The sequence below is a fragment of the Hibiscus syriacus genome, unplaced genomic scaffold (assembly GCF_006381635.1).
Source record: "Hibiscus syriacus cultivar Baekdansim isolate YM2019G1 unplaced genomic scaffold, ASM638163v2 tig00111213_pilon, whole genome shotgun sequence".
NCBI classification, from domain to species: domain Eukaryota; kingdom Viridiplantae; phylum Streptophyta; class Magnoliopsida; order Malvales; family Malvaceae; genus Hibiscus; species Hibiscus syriacus.
Genome location: NW_024063022.1, coordinates 1,460,228 through 1,482,800, shown reverse-complemented (window position 1 = coordinate 1,482,800; position 22,573 = coordinate 1,460,228). Strand labels below are relative to the sequence as shown.

Here is a 22,573-nt window from a genome sequence, read left to right as displayed (position 1 = left end):
TATGATCTTTTTAAGGACATCTAAGATATGGATAAACCAAAAAAGTTGAAAATTCGTATGGATAAATCCTGGTTGTAATGGAGGAAGCTTAGGAGCAGCAAATTGAATCACATGTTAACTTTCCAAGTTTAGTATGTGATGTTGAATCTTGGCTCATATTCTTTTTATTCAACATGTCGGTGAAGCTGTAATAAATCATTGCCTTACAGAACCACAACGGACGATTTACCAGGCTACATATGCAAGGGGGGGGGGGAGTTCAAGTTTTTCCGGCCATGCCATTGGGGTTTTGAGGTTTGTATGGAAATCAAATATAATATTTATGACTTGGGAGTTTCTAGATATAAGCCTAAGAACTAACCAACACCCTTTAATGGGCTAAGACTCACGGTTTTATGTATTGCAGGATTGGATGAAGGATCCTGTTGCCATTGTGGTTTTGCTTTTGTCAATGTTCACAGGTTGCAAAGTTCAAGGTGAAGTTTCAGCTGAGGCTCTTAAGATGATACATGCAAAAGGAGGCTGCATTTGTGCTTTATTATGTTACTCTAAAACCGTCCTTTTCTCCCTTTTCAAAGCATGAAATTTTGTGTAGTTGAACATTTTGTGCCAACAGATTTCGAGGTCATTGATTTATCATGCTGGTTCAAATCCCAACATTTGCTACTTCTACTTCTAAAAAATACTGGCAATCACAATGCCTGCTTGTGCCGAACTCTGCCATACGGAACCGGAAGTGGATCGGCCATTAAAAGAATCAGCATGAGATTCCAATAACCAAAGCTGAATAACTACTCCCAATAAGAATCAACTACCAGAACTAACTTTATATTTTTTCAGATGTGCTGTTCATTGACATGTTTTACAGATCTCCTCTGTCAATGTTTCATATGCTACTCGGCATTCGGCACTTTGTGCATCGCTGCTGAGTATCCTACGCATCGTTTTTAACTATTCGGGACTTGCCTTCTTGAAAAGTCTCTTAGAACTACCTCTACTTCTTCATCAACAGAATGTTGGCTGGGATCATCTTGATCTTGCTTTCTCAAATAAACACCAAAATGTTTTGCTTTTGAATCGCTCACTGAGCAACTCAATCTAATCGAGTACTTTTTAACTTCATTGTTAACACGAGTGGTCTTGTTCCAGTACTCCAAGCATTGATGATTTGGATCAAGAGCTTCAATTGCCTGGAGCAAGAGATAAAAAACCGAATTTAGACATCACGACTAAATTTGATAAAGGAAAACAGCAATGCTCTTGTTTTATTAGACAAATTCATGCTTGCATGAATGTATGCTCTATGCAAACTTTCCATACTTTCAGTCCTATGGCCTTTACCATGTTCGAATACATTTGACAATATCAAAAAAAGTTAGATAATTGCTGATTGTTTTGAATAAAGTACAATGGAAGTGGCATGCTACTATGTTTTTCCATCTCTTCATATATAGTTATATGTCTGACATGGGTATGTTCGATTTTTTACAATGGAAGTGGCATGCTACTATGTTCTTCCATCTCTTCAGATATAGTTATATGTATGACATGGGTATGTTCGATTTTTTTACAAAGTTTTCAATATATTTGGAGGTTTCTTGAAAGGTCATATCTTCCAACTCATGTTGAAATGTGTTGAACATGGGTATTCCAAGAAAAAGGAAGAGAAAGGAACATTTCTGTTTATGATCATTCATCATATTTGCTAAGTCATATTCCACATAATGATGATAACCATGCGGATCATATTTGGTTATATCAGGCATTTTAATCAGATATTTGTTAGCTAAGAAATGTTTCCAGTTTATAAAGGCAGCAATACCTGAACTATTGGTGGTGAGAAAAATCCAAACATTTCGAGCCCATTGATGCTCTGAGGCAATTGCAAAGGAAGCAGCCCACTTTCCCCCAGGTTTCTCCTCTTCAGAATTTCTTGATTTAGTTGCTGTAGCACCATTTACCAACATTTGTCTGCCGACATGTTTGAGAATGTTATGGAAGGGCAGCCTTCTAAGGTAACCTGAAATATAAAATAGAGATGTGAGGTTAAACTCATTGACACATCTCCATTGACCAATCATTTGTCGTTAGAAATCTCTCTCCAAGCAAATCTTTATACCTAAATTAGTAGAAAAACAAGAGGTAATCTCACCTTAAATAGAGGTCCAAGGAGCCCAATATTTAAGACTTCAGAAATGTAGCTAGAAATCTCTGTTGGGTTGAGCACATTAAAGTACTCGACTCGGCTTGTAAAACCTGTAAAAGTGAAGCATGAATGCAAATTTGTAAAATGCATCTACCAGGAAGAAAGAAAATGTGAATTTTAAATAGAACGAAATTGGATCCAATTCCACTTTTACGTACCTTTTGGGAATATGGCCTGGCTACTGCACAATAGTTTTCCAAATATGACAGATCCAAATTTTATAGGTTCAACAGAAGGATTCGACAACGGATGACATTGGCCAGATGCAATTACATCTGAGCTGTTAACTGTTGCTGCCTTCAATAAGGTATTTGATTGTCCTGCATTGATATGCGGAAACTGAAGCTCAATGCCAAACAATTTATTGCCCTCAAAGCCATCAGAATCCTGATGACCCATTGAAATTGAATGCTGATACTTGTTGAAATATTCACGAGAAACCGATGAGCTACAATCACTCTCGAGTCTCTTTAGAACAGGTTCGCTTACTTCATCGAATCCACAAATTTTCTCTCGTGAAAATGTTTCAACATCAGTAACACTGTTGTTATTGGAGTTATCAGAATCACATGATGACTTCCTTGCTGGGTAATCGGACATAAGATCAAGATTTAAGTCAATACAGGTGTCCTGCTCAGAGTTCGTTCTCCTTTCCACGACAACTCCATCATTTAAGACCTTGTTATGAGTATCCACGGTGACATGGGGGGATTTTAATTTAGGCTGGCACTCTGACGGCAATACTTCTGAAGAAAAAAGTCCATGTGAGCAAGGAGCATTAATATTCACCATTTCTCCCACTCTAGAGGAACGAGAGAAACTTTCCCTTACTTGATCAGGTTCAGTTTTTAATACCTCACCATCCTCAACCAAGTTAGACGCATAAGCATTGCAATTGTTATCAGAAACCAACCCAAGATCTCTGGATGTCCATAGTTTGTCAGCATCTAATCCACCTTCCAGGGTTTTGACTAGAATTTGCAATTCATCAGCGGTATAGCGAAGCAGGACAAATTTGTCTTCAACTTAGCATGAGCAGAAATCTTTACATGTTTCAGACAAGCAAATCGTTTGGGATTGCATTTGCAGCTGCAGGCAGATAAATGCAAGTCATAGAAACAAGAGAAACATTCTCTCTCACTTTCCAAATCAAAGTCTTTTTCCATCTTTCGTACAGGAATATGAGGTGGAAGGCAATTTACTCTTTCCTCTTCCATCTGCTTTCTCATCTGTTCACTGTGATAATTAGCATATATTAGTGCACATAATGACACAAGTTTTTCACTTCTCATGTGAATATTTATAATTTACACAAGTTTTCTTAGAGGAAGAAAGAGAAGACTCTACCCTAACTGCCTCTGTAAGCATCCCGTCCTTCCACCTCAAGTTTCCTGGAGTTTCTTTGCCAAGAACATATAACTCCCTGAGAGCTTGGATGGCTTGCCATGCTGATCCAAGGAGCAGCTTGTCATGGGACAGTGACATCTTGCGATGGTGCTCACTGTAGATCTCAACTGCAAGTTGGCCATATTTTAGCCAATACTGTCGTTTTGAATGTCTAATAAATTCTTTTTTCTCAATTAATAAATAAGGAAATACGTAGTATAGAGAAATAAGGGTCGAATCCTCAGGGACTTAGAAAATCATAATTTTATGTTTGAATAGCTCTGACTAGGCGAAAATAGTAAAAAAATGGGTTTTGTAATATGAGATTTAAATAGTAAAAAAAACTATTAAATAAATAAAATCAATTAAAGTAAAAATAAGAGGGTAAAGATTGTGAATAAATACGGTAAAAATAGCCTCAAGCTTCGCTTTGACTCAATTTCCTTTAGATCATCGAATAAGATTTTCCCTCAGGGATTCACATCGGTTACTTTGTCTACAAGGGCTATCCCCGTGACTCTATCTTGTATACCGAATACCCAAGGCAATCTTTGATTCCAGCTTCGGAAATTGATTCTATCAACATCAATTGTCGTAGATCAATTACCGTTTAAGTTCGTGGCGGCCGACTCAGATTGTTGCTTCCATAACCGTCAATTCCGATCTCAATTCCCTCTTGGCGAAGCTATCTCGCCAAGTGTGTTCCCAGGAAGTTGAATGTGCTTTCTATAAGCCGAATCTTCCTCCTACACATTTAATCGCAACAACCTCTAGACCAAAGTCAATCTTTGATTTTGAAAACTGTTTTGATTTTGAAAAGTAAGCACATAGATTGAGAGAGATATTCCGAAGATATTAAGGGCCTGTTTCAATTCTCCCGTTGGAATTGAGTCATCGCTTCATCTCTCGGCTTATGAAAAATTTAGCTAAGCATGACAAAACTCATACTTAGCATATTAAAAACAAAACTTGAAAATAAAAGAAAAATGAAAACTTGAAAAAGTAAAAAGAGAAAGCTTTAATAAAACTAGAGAGAAAAGAAGATTGTAATTTGAGTTGTGAGTTTAGGCTTACCCCAAGAGGGTATTTATAGCCTCTCAAAGCCTAAGGATAAACAAAGAAAATAAAATAAAATAATCCTAAAGATAATTATTTTTTTCTAAATTCAAACTTTAAACTAGTCTCCTAATGCAACTCTGGTCGTCCATCTTCCAAAAGGCGTGCTGAGGAGGTCTTCTAGAAATTGCCACTGACTGGACCTTCTAGAAACTACCACGTCAGACCGTGTTGTGCCCAAAGTCATGCCCATGTCTCCAGCTGTGACCAAATAATAAAAAAATACAGAATGCACCCGTTTTGTCACTAATTCTGGAAAGTAAGGACCTGCACGAAAATAGGCATAACACAACCAAATCATCAGTAATAAATCCACAAAATCGAAGAAATAACGAGCAAATATTAATGATTCTGAACACTCATCAAATTCCCCTCACTTGTCACATGCTTGTCCTCAAGTATGATTAACCAAATTAGTCAAAAATTTACCGTTCTTTGTCAAGTTTCACATTCGATGAAGTAAGGTAGAGACCACAATAACTATTCAAGTCAGGAAATCAATCAATTGAACATCATCAATTGGAACAAGTCAAGTGTGATCGTAATATCCATTTATTCATTAATCTCAATGCTTATAACTCAACATCTTACCGGGATTCGCTCAAATCACTCAATGCGTTTGGGGTAAAAAAAATGCCCAATGTCAGAATCAACACGATATTACCATAGGCTTGCAAGTAAATCAAATATCCACTACTAATAAGAACAAGATACATAAATCAAAGGGTCTTTATTGGTTGTAACGGGGCTTAGGTAAAGGTGGGGAAAAGGCTAAATATATGGCTAAATGTTTATGGTAAATAACTAACAAATAATAATTTCAACTCCATCAAAACAAACATTAAGTGCAACAAGATAAAAAGACAACCTATTAAACAACAAATTTATTTTTGAAATACATTGAATTTTTTCCTTGTTGTTTCGTTCTCCATTCTTTTACACGTATTTTTTCTCTCTTTTTTCTTTTTTGAACATCTTTTTTTTCTTTTTTTCGAACTGCTATTTTTTTTTCGATGGAGCATACAATGGATTAACAGTTCACTTGCCCTGAAATAGGTAGAAAAGAGGGATAAAATAAAAGGCTCGGGTTTGTAAATATGGTGAAAACAAAGAAATGAGAATAGGCTCAAAAGTGGTTAACTAGGGGGAAAATGCATAGGTAGGTAATTTAGTGGAGGAAAAGGAATGGTTAATCCTAAGGTGCCCAAATCATTTTTAAGCATCATGTTCATGTGTAATCTCGATAGTATTTAACATGCAGGTTCTAGAATACCAATGCCAAATTCAACACGCTCAATCCAACAAAATGAGAGCGAAAATGATATGCTCTTAAAGGCTCAAATCTCACCAAATTGTTTCATCCATTGAGCTAATCACATTTCAACCAAAACAATTATGGAATATCAAAAATATCAACTTATCATAATTTATGCTATCCATTATCAAGAACATCCTAACTTAAACAATCATTTGTTCCCAAACAAGCATAACATTCCAAAAATATTCATCAAGATAAAGAAATTCAATGTAATTTCCGCAAATTCAACCAACATATACTAGAATCAAAACATAAAGATAAGAAAAGGGAAATTCAATCCTACACTCTACTCCCCCTCACTTAAAGCGTTTTGCCTCTAAATGTAAAATTAAAGTGCAAGAGAAAGAACAGAGTACTCCCCGGATTTAATGTCGACCACGGCCACGGTGGGAGGCATTAGGATAGTGAAGTCGATTACCCAGATTGATGCCGTGAACTGGAAACATAAGTGGTGTCGTCAGTGGAAAAATAACATCTAGATCCCCTGTAAAACCATAAACGAGATAATACATTAGTAATAGCTGAATGAAAATAGTATTGGAGTTTACCTTAGGAGTATTATTCGATGTCGCTGAATGATTGAAACACAATGGGAAATCTAATACGTGTGGTCGAGAGGAAGAGGTGGTCACAGTTGGTATGGACTAGAATGACAGAGATAACGAGAGTAGCGAAGAGGAACATGAACAGTGCTCGGTCTAGAGCGGAGGAGCGGCGGTATCGTCCGGTTCCTTGTGTGTACCATCGTGGAGCGAGTACGTTAGCGAGGGTATAATGGTTTGGTAAGGCTTGTGACGATGAGTAGAGGAAGAGACTATGGTGTTTTTGGGGATGGAATGAATTGTTTTGAAGAAGAAAAAAAGGTAAAGAGGTTTGGGGTTTTTTATTTTTACTGTGCGTGGGGGTGTTAGATTTGGAGTCAAATTTGTTTTGTTTTTTTATGAGAAAAGGGAGTTTAAAAATTAAAAAGGTGATAGGGATAGGGATGGTGGGGTTCACAGTCAAAGGGAAAGGAAAGAGAAGAGAGGATTGGGGGGTGGGGGCGGCAAAAAGATAACATAAAGGGGGGAAAGTTTTTGGGTTTTGCTACCGTGCGTCGGTCTCTTCTAAGGGGTTTTGCTAACGTGCACTGTTTAATGAAACGGTGCGTACGGGTTGGGATAATTGTTTCACAGCTTTGGGCGTCAGTAACTGCTCGAAATTGGTATTGTTCGAATGAGAATTTCCGTAAATCTTCATCATTTAAGTTTGATTAAAAATATTCGGTTCTTGCAAAATAATAATAAAAATTAAATAAAACATGCTCAATCAAAATAAAAATAAAAATGTAACAGAATTAAAAAAACAATGGGTTACCTCCCATAAAGCACTTTTGTTTAACGTCGTTAGCTCGATGACCTGATTCAGACTACAGGTTCCGTGACAGTACTTCCACTTCATTCGCTTTTTCCAACTAAAAAATTCCTTATGAGAAATTCGAAAACTCTCATAAAGATTTCTTCGGATATTTCCCAATTTAAAAATCTTATCTAAAAGAATATCCGTCAAAACATCTTTTTTACCAAAAATTAATTTCCTCAAACGAATCCTCGATAGTTTCGACTTAATTTTTTGTGCCTGCAAAATAGAAGGCATAACTTTAGACTTAGAAAGAATCAAATCGATATAATCTGAAAATATTTTTTTCAACTTTCTGATTTCCTCATCATGATCTTCTAACTCCCCGCATAGATCAAAAGAAAAATCAATTTCTACAATCTCATTTTCCAAAGGATCGATAATACCAACATAATTTATGCTCTCCACATTGTATGTGTGTTTCATTTTCTTATACACATCAAATTTAACAATCTCACCATCAAACTCCATGGTTAAAGTCCCACTTCTTACGTCAATCTTTGTGTGTGCAATACTTAGAAAATGACGCCCTAATAGAATATCAGACGAAGTATTGGTGCGATCACTCTCCATGTCAATTACATAAAAATCAGCATGAAATATTAAGTTGTTTACCTCCATTAGCACATTCTCTAAGAGTCATTCCAGATAGATCACTGATCTGTCGGCAAGCTGTATTGAGATCTTTGTATCCTTCAAAGGCTCGTTAGAAATCATATTGTAAACATTGAGAGGCATTACATTAATAGAAGCGCCAAGATCACACATGGCTCGTTTTATCCCAACTTTACCAATTTTACAGGGTATTGCAAACATACCTTGGTCTTTTAATTTCGGTGGTAACTTTTTTTGGAATACAGCTGAGACATGTTCGCCTAGATTTACCTTACCATTCCCGGTAAGCTTCCTCTTTGTTGTACAAAGATCCTTTAAAAACAGGGCATATCTTGGAACCTTTCGGATAACCTCAAGAAGAGGTATATTGATTTGCACCTTCCGAAACACGTCTAGTATTTCATTTTCCTCAGCTTGTTTATCCCTTTTAACTAACCTCGATGGAAAAGGTGGTGGTATGTCATAGGGAGATGTTGTTGGATCGTTCATTTGTTCTTCGTCATTTTTCTGGGATCCTGAATCATCATTCTTCTTCCCTTTTTGGATTGCTTCATCTTTTGAAACAGGTGGCGCCACTACTGTTCCACTCCGAAAAGTGATGGCGCTGACATTTTCCAATGGATTTACCTCGGTTTGGGATGGAAGTTTACCTCGTGATTCCAAGCGGCCTACAATTTGAGCTAATTGGCTTATCTATTTGTTTATCTCTTGGAAGTGGGCTTCAGTACGAATCTAGAATTTTTTCTGGGAAAGTGCTAACCTCTCGACAATTGACTCTAGGGATGTCTTCTACGACTGTTGTGGTGGTGGAGGTGGTCTCACTTGATAACCATGATTCAGTCTTGAGTTCTGAGCATAACTGAAGTTCGGATGATCCCTCCATCCTGGATTGTATGTATTTCTGTAGGATAGTAAGCTCTTTAGGGAGGTTATGGAAAGTTTCTGACTGCATTAACTTAAGCTGATGTGTCATCTTGGATTAGTGGACAACCGTCTGTTGGATGATCAGGCAATGTTGTTGAAAACATTTTGATGTTTTGATATAACAAATTAAGTGTTATTGGATTTTAAGATATTATAATCATTTTTAAAGTATATTCGATTAAATTTTTCGAATATCAAAATATTACTCCAAGTTTTTCAAATGTCAATTTCAATTCTTACTTAGTGTAAAATTGTGTTTTAATCTTAAAATTATTTTTAAAACAATTTTACAAAGTATTTCGAGCCTTAATCGAGCCAAAAATAATTTTAAATAGGGAGGTACTGATACCCCTCATAGGGTGTACCGATACCCCTATGCCAATTTTGGCTCCAAGAAAAATAGATTGCCCAATGGGTACCGATAACCCTATGTGAATTTTGGCTCTAAGAAAAATAGAATGCCCTATGGGTTCCGATACCCCCTTAGAGGTACTGATACCCCTAGTCATTTAAGGGTCAAAATATTTGAATTTTACACTATAAGTACTTATACCCATTGAAGATGTACTGATACCCCATGCTCTTAGCAGCCTTTTTGAAGAGGATTTCACACTACAATGGTTCTAACATTACCCAAATGATTCACAACGGCTATAATCAATCCAATGTGTATTTAAACAAGTTCTGAAGCCATTGATCAATAACAATTCATTGAGAAACAAGAGAAAAAGCATTAAACATCAAGTTTGTGCATTTCAAGCCAATTTTCCTTCAATATTCATTTTGCTTTCAAGAACACATATTGTGCTCATTTGTAATCATCTTTGATGTTCTTTTCTTGTTCTAGAATTGTGCAAACACATTGCCTTGTGAATATTTTCTGTAAGTTTGTAAAATTTGAATTGGTCTCTTTGGGAGAGAGTGTTCTCAAGAATTTGGGGTATAATTCTTGAGGGATTTGTTAGGTTACTCTTTGTCCTCAAAAGAAAGACAAATTAGTGAATTTGTGGAAAATACTTAGTGTGGATAGCTAAGGTAGTGTACGTAGACTTTGGTTGAGAAAGTCGAACCACTCTAAATCGATGTGCAATTATTTTCTATTTTCTGCAAAATCTTCCACCAAAATTTTTATTGCCAATTCACACCCCACTTGGCTATTTCGTCGATCGATTAACTCAAAAATTGGTATCAGAGCCTCAGTCATTTGAAGGTTTAATCGCCTCTTGAGTCGATTCGGGAAGAGTTATATCGATATTCAAGTCATCAATGGCCTCCACTTCAAACTTCGACCTTGGTCTTGATTCAATGCCCGTCAACAAGCCTCTTTTCTTCAATTGAGCTAATTATGCTTATTGGAAGAATATATTGAGGTACTTCATCCAAGCAAGTGACATGGGAGCATGTAATATCATAGAAGACGAATACTTCATACCATCCACTCATTCAAGATTGTGGAGTGAAGCAGAGATAAGAATATTCCAGCTCAACTCAAAGGCTATCCATATTATATTTTGTGCTCTTGGACCAGATGAATACGGAAAGGTTTCATCTTGTACAACCGCCAAGGAGATATGGGATAAACTACAAGTCACTCATGAAGGAACAAACGAGGTAAAAGAATCTAAAATTACTCTTCTAACTCATAGCTATGAAAATTTCAGGATAAAATCGAATGAAGATATCAAAGCTATGACGGATAAATTTTCCACGATTGTCAATGTTCTCAAATCATATGGATAGATCATTCTAAACGAGAAGCTTGTGAGGAAGTTAGTTCACTCTCTTCCAAAATCTTGGCAATCAAAGAAGACGACGATCATCAAGGCTAAAAACTTAAAATCTTTGACCCTCGATGAGCTAATTGGTTCTCTCCTTACATATGAAATGATACTTCAAGATAAAGTAGACCTCGAAAAGACGGACGAGATAAAGAAAGAGACGGATAAGAAGAAGAACATTGGAGTTTCTCTAAAATCCATAAAGGATGAGAGTGATTCGGATCAAGATGATGATGACGAGGAAATGACATTATTTTCCAAGCGATTCAAAAAATTAATGAAGCCCAACATAGGAAGAAAATTCAAACGAAATAAAGGCTTCAAGAAGGACCCGATCATTTTCTACGAATGCAAAAAGCCCGGGCATGTCAAATACTATTGCCCACAATTAAAGAAAAAAGGTCAATCCAAGAAGAAACATAAGGCACACATGGCTACATGGAGCGATGAAAAAGCTTCTGATGAAGAGGAACAAGAAGTAGCAAACTTGTGCTTGATAGCTTTCGGGGAGGATTCTTAGGTAACCTCTAGCTCATTTAATTTCAAAGATTATTCTTTTGATGAGCTATAAGAGGAATATACTGGGTTGGCTTTGGATTATGAGAAATTATTTTTAAAATACAAAAATGATATTTCAAAATTAAAAAGAGAAAATAATCTCATATCCAAGACCAACGTTGACCTTGAAAGTAAAATTAAGGATTTGCAAATCAATTTAGATGAGTTTGAAAATAAAAATACTAATTTGTATAATTTACTTTCAAGAGTAAATGATGATCATCAAAAGAAAATTGATGATCTTAAAGCTTCTTTTAATAAATTTGGAACAAAACGTTTTGAAAATGGAGAAAATTCAAAATCCAACTTTGTTAGAAAAAGTTTTAAAAACTATAATCATAGAGGTCCCCAAAGAACCTCTAATGAAAAAATTGTTATAAGTATATGGGTTCCTAAAGAACTCATTACTACTAAAGATAAGGATATCCTACACAAATGGATACCTAATGAGACTAGAATTTTGGAGACTAATGAATATGGACCCAAAAGAATTTGGGTACCAAAATTAAAAAATTAATCTATATTTGTAGGGAAATGAGCATTGCTACAAGGCACGGGAAACAAATTCAAACTCACGGTACCTTGATAGTGGATGCTCAAGACATAAGATCGGAGACAAGAGCCGGTTCATAGAGCTTAACGACAAAAATTGAGGAGATGTGACTTTTGGTGATAATTCAAAAGGTCACATTGAAGGTATAGGTACTATAGGTAATACCTCTTCCATACAAATTAAAAATGTGTTATATGTGAATGGATTAAAGCATAATCTATTGAGTATTAGTCAATTATGCGATAACGGATATAATATCAGGTTTGAAACTAATGGTTGTAAAGTCATTGACATTGCATCTAATCGGATTATGCTTGTTGGTCATAGAATATGAAACATTTACATGGTGCATTTAGATTCTATAAATATAATTAACTTGTGCCTAGTTGCTAAGGATGAACATGATAGTTGGTTATGGCATATGAGACTAGGACATACTAGCATGAGTGTTTTACAAATATTAATTCAAGGAGATTTAGTAAGAGGGTTGCCAAATCTAAAATTTGATAATGATAAAATCTGTGATGCATGTGCTAAGGGAAAACATAGAAGATTTTACTTTAAGTCCATTAATGATGTATCGACTAGTAGAGTATTACAATTAATCCATATATATCTTTTTGGGCCTATTAGGACTGTTGCTTGGGTGGAAAATAATATTGCTTTGTATTGGTAGATGACTATTCTAGATATATTTGGGTTTTATTCTTAAGTACGAAAGAGGAAGCATTAGAAAAAATCATCACGTTTTCAAAAGTAATCCAAAACGAAAAAGGTTACTCCATAACTAGTGTTAGGAGTGATCATGGCACTGAATTTGAAAATCTTGGATTTACTGATTTTTGTAATTCTAATGGTATTAGACATAATTTTTCAGCACCAAGAACCCCTCAACAAAATGGAGTTGTTGAGAGGAAAAATCGAACTTTAGAAGAAATGGTTAGAACCATGCTTTGTGAAAACAATTTGCCAAAATTTTTTTTGGTTGAAGCCACAAATACCGCATGTTATGTTATAAACCGAGTAATGATTAGGCTAATCTTAAAGAAAACTCCATATGAACTTTCCAAAAATAAAAAGCCTAACATTAGTTATTTTCATCCTTTTGGATGTAAATGTTTTGTTTTAAATAACGGTAAAGAAAATCTTGGCAAATTTGATGCTAAAAGTGATGAAGTAATTTTTTTTGGGTTATTCCTTAAATTCTAAAGCTTATCGGGTATTTAATAAATGAACTTTAATGGTAGAAGAGTCTATACATGTTGTTTTCGATGATAATCCCCTTCCAAGGAATGATTCTTGAGTTGATGATGACATAGGTATTGTAAAAGCAAATGACGTTAGACATGACGTTGAAGAACCATCATCAAAGGGAGAAACGAAAGATGAGGAAACTCACGATGTTCTCGAGAATCCAACCATTGAAGAAAGGGAAGTCTCTTACCCAAGAGAATACAACTATGTCAATGATGGTGAGATAATAGGTGATCCATCCAAAGAGGTAGCAACTCGATCTTCTCTTAGAAATATATGAAATTATGTTACATTTATTTCATGTTTAGAGCCTATGAATATCAAAGAATCATTAGATGATGAAAATTGGATTATGGCTATGCAAGAAGAATTAAATCAATTTGAGAGAAGTAAAGTATGGACATTAGTTGAAAGGCCTAGTAATAAATCTACTGTAGGTAATAGATGGGTATTTAGGAAAAGCTTGATGAAAGTGGTAATATAGTGAGGAACAAGGCTAGACTTGTTGCTCAAAGGCTATACTCAAGAAGAGGGCATAGATTATGATGAAACATACGCTCCCGCAGCTAGGATGGAAGCAATTAGAATGTTATTAGCATTTGCATGTTTCAATGAATTTAAATTATATCAAAATGATGCTCTTTGTCAAGATTTTTCTAAGCTAATACAGAGTGAATTTGAGATGAGCGTGATGGGGGAGCTCTCATTTTTCTTGGGACTCCAAATCAAGGAAAGAAAAGATGGCATCTTCATCAATCAAGCAAAATACGTTAAGGATGTGCTCAAGAAATTTGGTTTGGAAAATGGGAAACCTCATGACACTCTAATGAGCTCATCAACAAAGCTTGACAAAGATGAAGGAGGTAAATGTGTGGATGTTAAATTATATAGGTCAATGATTGGTTCTTTGCTATATCTAACCGCAAGTAGACCAGACATTATGTTTAGTGTTTGTTTATGTGCTAGATTTCAATCATGCCATAAGGAATCACAACTACCAACCGTTAAGAGAATCTTTAGATACCTTAAGGACATTCCTAGTTTAGGACTTTGGTATCCTAGAGACTCTTGCTTTAGCTTGCATGCCTTTTTTTATGCGGATTATGGAGGATGCAAAATAGATAGAAAAAGCACCTCCGATACTTGCCAATTCCTAAGAAATATGCTGATTTCATGGTTTTTAAAGAAACAAAATTGTGTTTCATTATCTACCACTGAAGCGGAATACATTTCAGCTGGTAGTTATTGTGCACAAGTTTTATGGATGAAACAACAACTTTTAGATTATGGAATTGAAGTTAGTACCATACCTACCAAGTGTGACAATACTAGTGTTATTTGTCTCACTAAAAATCTCACCAACACTCTAGAACTAAGCACATTGAAATTAGACATCGTTTTATTAGAGATCATGTCGTTGAAGAAGATGTAGTTCTAGAATTTGTTGATACTTTACACTAATTAGTTGATATTTTTACAAAACCTTTAGACAAAGAGAGATTTTGGACACTTAGGAGAGAATTAGGTTTAACTAACATACCTTGACTTAGTGTTTAAAATAATATTTAGCACTTTTAATTAGTTTTGAAAAATGCTTATAAAAATAATATTTTTGATTGCATTCTTTGCTAATAGTTAGGGGGAGTTTATGATCTTTAGAGAAAATTAATTATGTGTTCAAATAAAATTTAAGGATAGATTTGTTTGATTGAACATTATTAATTTTCGATATATGAGTTGACAATACCACTAGAGCCCATTAATTTAGCATTCTAAGTGTTTAAGTGCAGATTTTTGTCATTTTTGTGCACCAGGTATCGATACCCCCTTGCTAGGTATCGATACCCCCTTTTAATGTGTATTGATACCCCTATAAGGTTACTGATACCCCCTGTCGGGACTAGGTTCTTAAATCCCCCAAATTATCATTTTTTTGCAAAACCCTCTCCTCTTCAACTCTATCGCCGTTCATTCTCTTCCTCACTCCTAATCTCTACTTTGCTCAAAATCAACATTTCTAAGTCGGATTTCACTCAATTTTCAAGGTAACTTTTCTAAAAACTCTATTTTATTGATGTTTGAACTTAGGACTAGTTTTGATTAGTTCTAGGTTGAACTATATATCGGGCATTGATTATATGATGTTTCTAAACTAGATTCTATAACCAATTTCATAAAAAACACAAGATTTGATAAAAAAAAATTAAATTTCGAAATAAAAAATGCTTTGTTTTTAAAATTGTTGTTTTTGACTTAATTATGTTGTTTTGAAAACTACATATTGATTTTCAAACATTGTTTTCAAACATAGATTTCAAAATTACCCATTAGAATTATTTTAGAGAACCTTGAAATATTCAGGACTCATTTGAGTTTTTGGATTGATTATATTGCATATATATGTTTTAAATTGCAGGTATCCATTCTATTCCGATTTCTTGAACCATGTTTCAAAAACATCCTAGGTTATCCTCTAGTCGCTCAAACCGACCACCAAACCCACTTCCAAATCCTCCTCCTATCCAACCACAAAATCCTAATCCCGATGATCCTAAAATGGCAATTCGAAACTCATTCTTTAACGAACCTGGTCGTAGGGATAACCTTTACCATAGGTTTATTTATCTTTTCGAATCTTATAAAATTCGGGAAGAACGTATTCCTTCTCTTCGAGCTATGGTAGAAATGAACTTTAGATATCTTCCTACCTTAAAAGCTTGGAAATTTGATAAACTTTTTCAACTCGAACCAGTAGTTTACCAATAACTTGTTCAAATTTTCTATTCAAATGCGGTTTGTATCCAAAACCAAGCTAGAACCAAAACAATAGGAATTCGATCCTATCTTCTAGGTCAATTCATTTATACTGACTCGGACTACATAGCAAACGTAATTGGTTTAGATAATATCGGTTTAGATAATGAAAAAAGTAGTAGGCACTCCTTACAAGGTCAAGTCGAGTGCGAGTGTGTTAGATCACCATGATCGTTTTCTCCATCTAATGATCTCTTGGTGGTTTAGACCATCCGGAGGAAAATATTCCACTTTTAGAGCTTTAGACCTTTGGTGGATACATTGTATCCAGAAAAATAAGAAAATAAACATACCACAAATTATTTTTTCTGAACTCGTTGAAACCGTAAACCTTGTCCCTAATAAAAAGCTTTGTGAAACTCTAGTTTACGGTTGTCTTCTGAGTAACTTGTTTATTAAAGCCCAGCTTAGAGTACGATTTGATGTAGCCATCTCTCTCAAAAATGAAATCAACTTGACATCTTTAAAGAAATTGGATGGAAGAAGGAAAATGATCAATGGGTTTGATCCACTGAGAAAACATCGGGAGCTATCTCTTCAAAAGCTCCTTCGGCATCGGCAGCGGACGATGATCTATAACTTCAAGAGCTATTTCAAGATATTGACGATCATGTTCCCGAGGATGAGCCGACACAACAAGAGAGTTCGATGTCTCCATACTTTAACTCTTTTATAGAGACATTGGATATGAGGTTTACATCATTAGAGTCTCACTTGACTGCTATAGGGACTCAACAATTGGAGAATCAACGAGAGATTCAAGCTAACCGTGAAGCAATGGATAATCAATTCAATGTTGTGGATTATAGACTCGATGCGCTTACACGAGATGTGGCTAATATATGGGAACATATATCTCCTCCCGATCCTCCTACGGATGCTTGAACTTCGCTTGCTAGTTTTCTTAGGTTGAATCATAATGGATCCTAACATTGTTTTTAAAACATTTTACTTGTTTTGGATTTGTGTTTTGGAATTTGGATGTTTAAGTTGTTTGTTTGGATGTTTATTTTAGTTTGAATGCTTATTAGTTATTTGAGTTTCGATTTAATTTTTAAATTACATTTTGCATCTTTTAGAATATATGACCAATTTCCATTACACATTATATATGAATATTGATTTATGGAACTAATGACTAATCTTTCTCTTGACTTTGATCTTAGCAGCTTACGTTATATCTAAATATCAATTGGAAAATTTTTCAAAAACCTTGTTTACAAACGTTTTAAAGTCTTTTTGATTTAACAAAAAGGGGAGAAGTGTTATAGTAAGGGAGAGTAATTTTAATTTTTCAAAATTACTTTCAAAAATGATTTTTTTTATGAATATCTTAAAATTACTAAAATGTTTTGTTATATCAAAAAGGGGGAGATTGTTGAAAACATTTTGATATTTTGATATAACAAATTAAGTGTTATTGGATTTTAAGATATTATAATCATTTTTAAAGTATATTCGATTAAATTATTCGAATATCAAAATATTACTCCAAGTTTTTCAAATGTCAATTTCAATTCTTACTTAAGTGTAAAATTGTGTTTTAATCATAAAATATTTTTGAAACAATTTTACAAAGTATTTTGAGCCTTAATTGAGCCAAAAATAATTTTTAAATAGGGAGGTATCGATACCCCTCATAGGGTGTACCGATACCCCTATGCCAATTTTGGCTCCGAGAAAAACAGATTGCTCAATGGGTACCAATACCCCTCATAGGGTACCGATACCCCTATGCAAATTTTGGCTCCGAGAAAAATAGAATGCCCTATGGGTACCGATACCCCTAGTCATTTAACGGTTGAAATATTTGAGTTTTACACTACAGGTATCGATACCCATTAAAGAGGTGTCGATACCCCACGCTCCCAGCAGCCTTTTTGTAGAGGGTTTTCACACTACAATGGCTCTAACATTACCCAAATGATTCACAACGGCTAGAATCAATCCAATGTGTATTTAAACAAGTTCTGAAACCATTGATCAACAAGAATTCATTTAGAAACAAGAGAGAAAACATTAAACATCAAGTTTGTGCATTTCAAGTCAATTTTCCTTCAGTATTCATTTTGCTTTCAAGAACACATATTGTGCTCATTTGTAATCATATTTGAGTGTTCTTTTCTTGTTCAAGAATTGTGCAAACACATTGCCTTGTGAGGTTTTTCTATAAGTTTGCAAAATTTGTATTGTTCTCTTTGGGAAAGAGTGTTCTCAAGAATTTGGGGTATAATGCTTGAGGGATTTGTAAGGTTACTCTTTGTCCTCAAAAGAAAGATAAATTAGTGAATTTGTGGAAAATCCTTAGTGTGGATAGCTAAGGTAGTGGACGGACTTTGGTTGAGAAAGTTGAACCACTCTAAATCGATGGGCAATTATTTTCTATTTTCTGCAAAAGCTTCCACCAAAATTTTTATTTCCATTTCACCCCCTCTTGGCTATTTCGTCGATCGATTAACTCAACAAATGCACATATTCCACACGATCTGTTTGATCTTGTCTTTCCTACAACAAGAGAGTTAACGATTTCAGTTAACTTATCTATCTTATTTTCTAAGGAAGATGGATGTATCTCATGAACCCTTCGAGGAGGTTCATTATTTGCGCGAAACTGTTGGGAGTTTGCGGCCATTGTGGAAATTAAGTCCCTAGCCTCAGTAGGAGTCATATTCACCAAGGCTCCACCGTTGGCAGCATCGATCATCTTCATTTCCAGGGGAGATAATACTTCATAAAAGTATTGAAGGAGTGTTTGTTCAGTTAACCCGTGTTGTGGGCAACTAGAAAATAACTTCTTAAACCACTCCCAGTAGTCGTAAAGTGACTCTCCATCAATCTGCTTGATTCCAAGTATTCTCCTTCGTAGTTCACTTACTTTTGCCGCAGGGAAAAACCTGTCAAGAAAAAGACGAGTCATTTCAACCAATGTAGTAATAGAACTAGGGGGTAAATAAAATAACCACTCCTTAGCCAAATCGGCTAAGGAAAAAGAAAAGCTCCAAGTTTTATTTGATCCTCGGTTACTCCCTGTGGTCTCATATTGGAACAGACAATGTGAAATTCCATGAGATGTTTGTGTGGATTCTCATTTGGCAATCTGCGGAATGTAGGGAGGAGATTAATGAGGTCGGTTTTCAACTGGTATGGAGTTTCACCTTGGGAAAAATCAATGCACAAAGGTCCTTGTTCAGTAGGTGCTGCGGCTAACTCACAGATAGTAGGATCGACCATTGGAATTGTATTAATGGATTCACCTGAATTTGATTCTTCTTCTGGATTTAATTGTTGTCTCCTTCTTTCCCGAAGCGTCTGTGCGTGGAGTCTCCTAGCTTTGGCTTTGATTTCTGGGTCGTACTCCACTAATGTGCCCGGATTAGTCCTGGTCATAAATCAAAAGCAAACAAAAAAATTAGTAACTTTGGCGAAGTCCCCGGCAACGGCGCCAATTTAACAACTGTCGTTTTGGATGTCAAATAAATTCATTTTTCTCAATTAATAAATAAGGAAATACGTAGTATAGAGAAATAAGGGTCGAATCCTCAGGGACTTAGAAAATCACAATTTTATGTTTGAATGGTTCTAACCAGGCAAAAATAGTAAAAAAAAAGGTTTTGTAATATGAGATTTAAATAGTAAAAAATGATTAAATAAATAAAAGCAATTAAACTAAAAATAAAAGGGTAAAGATTGTGAATAAATACGGTAAAAATAGCCTCAAGCTTCGCTTTGACTCAATTTCCTTTAGATCATCAAATAAGAATTTTCCTCTGGGATTCACGTCGGTTACTTTGTCTACAAGGGCTATCTCTGTGACTCTATCTTGTATACCGAATACCCAAAGCAATATTTGATTCCGCCTTCGGAAATTGATTCTATCAACATCAATTATCGTAGATCAATTATTGCTTAAGTTCGTGGCGACCGACTCAAATTGTTGCTTCCATAACCGTCAATTCCGATCTCATTTCCCTCTTGGCGAAGCTATCTCGCCAAGTGTGTTCCCAAGAAGTCGAATGTGCTTTCTATAAGTCGAATCTTCCTCCCACACATTTAATCGCAACAACCTCTTGACCAAAGTCAATCTTTGATTTTGAAAACTGTTTTGATTTTGAAAAGTAAGCGCAGAGATTGAGAGAGATATTCCGAAGATATTAAGGGTCTATTTCAATTCTCCCGTTGGAATTGAGTCATTGCTTCAACTCTCGGCTTATGAAAAATTTAGCTAAGCATGACAAAAATCATACTTAGCATATTAAAAACAAAACTTGAAAATAAAAGAAAAATGAAAACTTGAAAAAGTAAAAGAGAAAACTTTAATAAAACTAGAGAGAAAATAATATTATAATTTGAGTTGTGAGTTTAGGCTTACCCCAAGAGGGTATTTATAGCCTCTCAAAGCCTAATGATAAACAAATAAAATAAAATAAAATAATCCTAAAGATAATTGTTTTTTTTCTAAATTCAAACTTTAAACTAGTCTCTTAATGCAACTCTGCTCGTCCATCTTCCAGAAGGCGTGCTGATGAGGTCTTCTAGAAACCGCCGCTGACTGGACCTTCTAGAAATTGTCACGTCAAATCGCATCGTGCCCATGTCTCCAGCCATGATCAAGTAATAAAAAAATACAGAATGTGCTTGTTTTGTCACTAATTCTGGAAAATAAGGATCTGCATTAAAATATGCATAACACAACCAAATCATCAGCAATGAAATCACAAAATCAAAGAAATAACGAGCAAATATTAATGATTTTGAACACTCATCACCAATCAACAGAAGCAACATTCATTGCCTCTGCACAGTTGAAGCCACAATTAAAACCTGAGTGGTACGCCCTCGGAAAGGTAAGATCAAACTCCCCTGAGTGTTGTACGACTTGATAGACAGGTACACCCTCAGCTTTCAGAATTGAAGGAGATAGTTGAGTAACCTGCCCAAAGGTGAATCAAAACATTAAGAAAATTCTACTGACGCATGATGAAAATAGGTCACATGAAGAATTGGAATTCTAGTTTAAGAATGCAGGTAAAAGCAAATATATTTCTCACCTGTTCATTAAGTAAGTCAGGTTGTTCTTCAAACAAATCAGGCAGATGCTTTCTCATTGCAGCTTCCAAAGATGAAGCATGGTTCCCGGGAACTCCATACCATATTTTTGGATCACTAAAGTGCATATAGTTTAGTGAATATTACAGATGGTGGTCCTCAACATGCTGTTTAAACCATAATACAGTATAAATGAAAAAAGGAAACAAAAAATAAGGAATGAAGCAACCATTCAAGTTATCGAAAAGGGATTCTGAATCTACACTTTTGTTTCTGCAAAATTATTTTGTACGATTATAATAACAGAATGATATTCCAAAATTCAGATGTAAAACACAAAAGAATACAAAGCATAATTCAAGTTAGTGAGCATGTTTCTAGTATAAGATTGCATTGCAAAAGATGTAATTTATAGAGTAATTTGCAACTAAGAAACCATAGACCACCTACAACAATAGAGCACCATTCTGCGGCACACTTTGAATCTGCAAAGTTCAGAGATCAGTGAGACTCTGAGTAGGATGCCACCCGAGGCTCGTAATTTTGGGACTGTCGTTGCTTGTGGCAACCGTGTTTAAGTCCTTGGGGGAATATGCCGTGGAATCCTGTCATCCCCATAAACAATTTGACCGTACCCACTACCATAATTTTGTTTTCTAGTTTGATTGTGCTCGCCTTGATTGTGAATGGAAGAAAGCTCCTCCTATGTTGGTCCCGCAGGATTATCCTGCGGCTGCTGTTACACCACGAAAGATTTACGGCTTGGGGTCAATTGGAAAAAGTGGAGGTCATTTTGCCGAGGTTTTCAGTGTAGAACTAAATCGTTGGGATAAATTGTCGGCCCCTTCAGATTTGGATCCTCTATCTGTACTTGACCCTATTCTCTTAGGTTCTTCCCGATCTCAAATTCTGGTGCACTTCCGTTCCAATTCTTCTCTTCACGCCTTCAACCTTAAGTCTGAATCATGAGAATGCGTGGATCCAATGTTCGACAACTGGCCTGATGCATCGGTAATCGTGGATTTTAGAAAATATTTACGGGAGTATCACTTGGTGGATAAGAAATGGTTGGACGTCCAGTGGTTATCCAACTTTCCATTACCTGCTGCATCCTTTCCTAAGCTGATTCATTTGGGCAACGGCCTAATGTTTGTAGCTTGTTACTCTATGTTGTCTAACCTTCTTAACTAAATAAAGTTGCGCGTACACTTCAATTCTGGGGAGATTTATACAGTTGCAGAGACTAAATTTATGATCAGTATTCCGTTTGAAAGCTTCTATTCTAAGTTTATGTTGCTGTAAATGAAGGTTAGCTTCTCATTCACTTTATTTTCTTGTATTATTTTATGTATTTCTTATACATGCATGGGACAACGTTATACGGTGTTATCTAGGCATTGTGTTGTAGGAGACATTTTGTGGCTAGCCTAGCCTAGCATCACTTGCTTAACTGCATAGGCCACTGATTTTTTTGCCCCTTAGGCAATGTAAGTGTGCCTTATGCTTTTGACAACACTGTTCATACCAAATCCTAGTGTTTTGCATGAGGAAGGAATAGGATTATACACATGTGCAACGATTTTGCTACACTCTTGTCTTGTTTGTCT

The 22,573-nt window shown here is 35.5% G+C and overlaps 1 pseudogene; it reads right to left on the bottom strand.

The window, feature by feature from the left end:
- Positions 1-849: 849 nt before the first annotated feature.
- On the bottom strand, positions 850-21,432 carry LOC120156208 (annotated as a pseudogene).
- Positions 21,433-22,573: the final 1,141 nt, after the last annotated feature.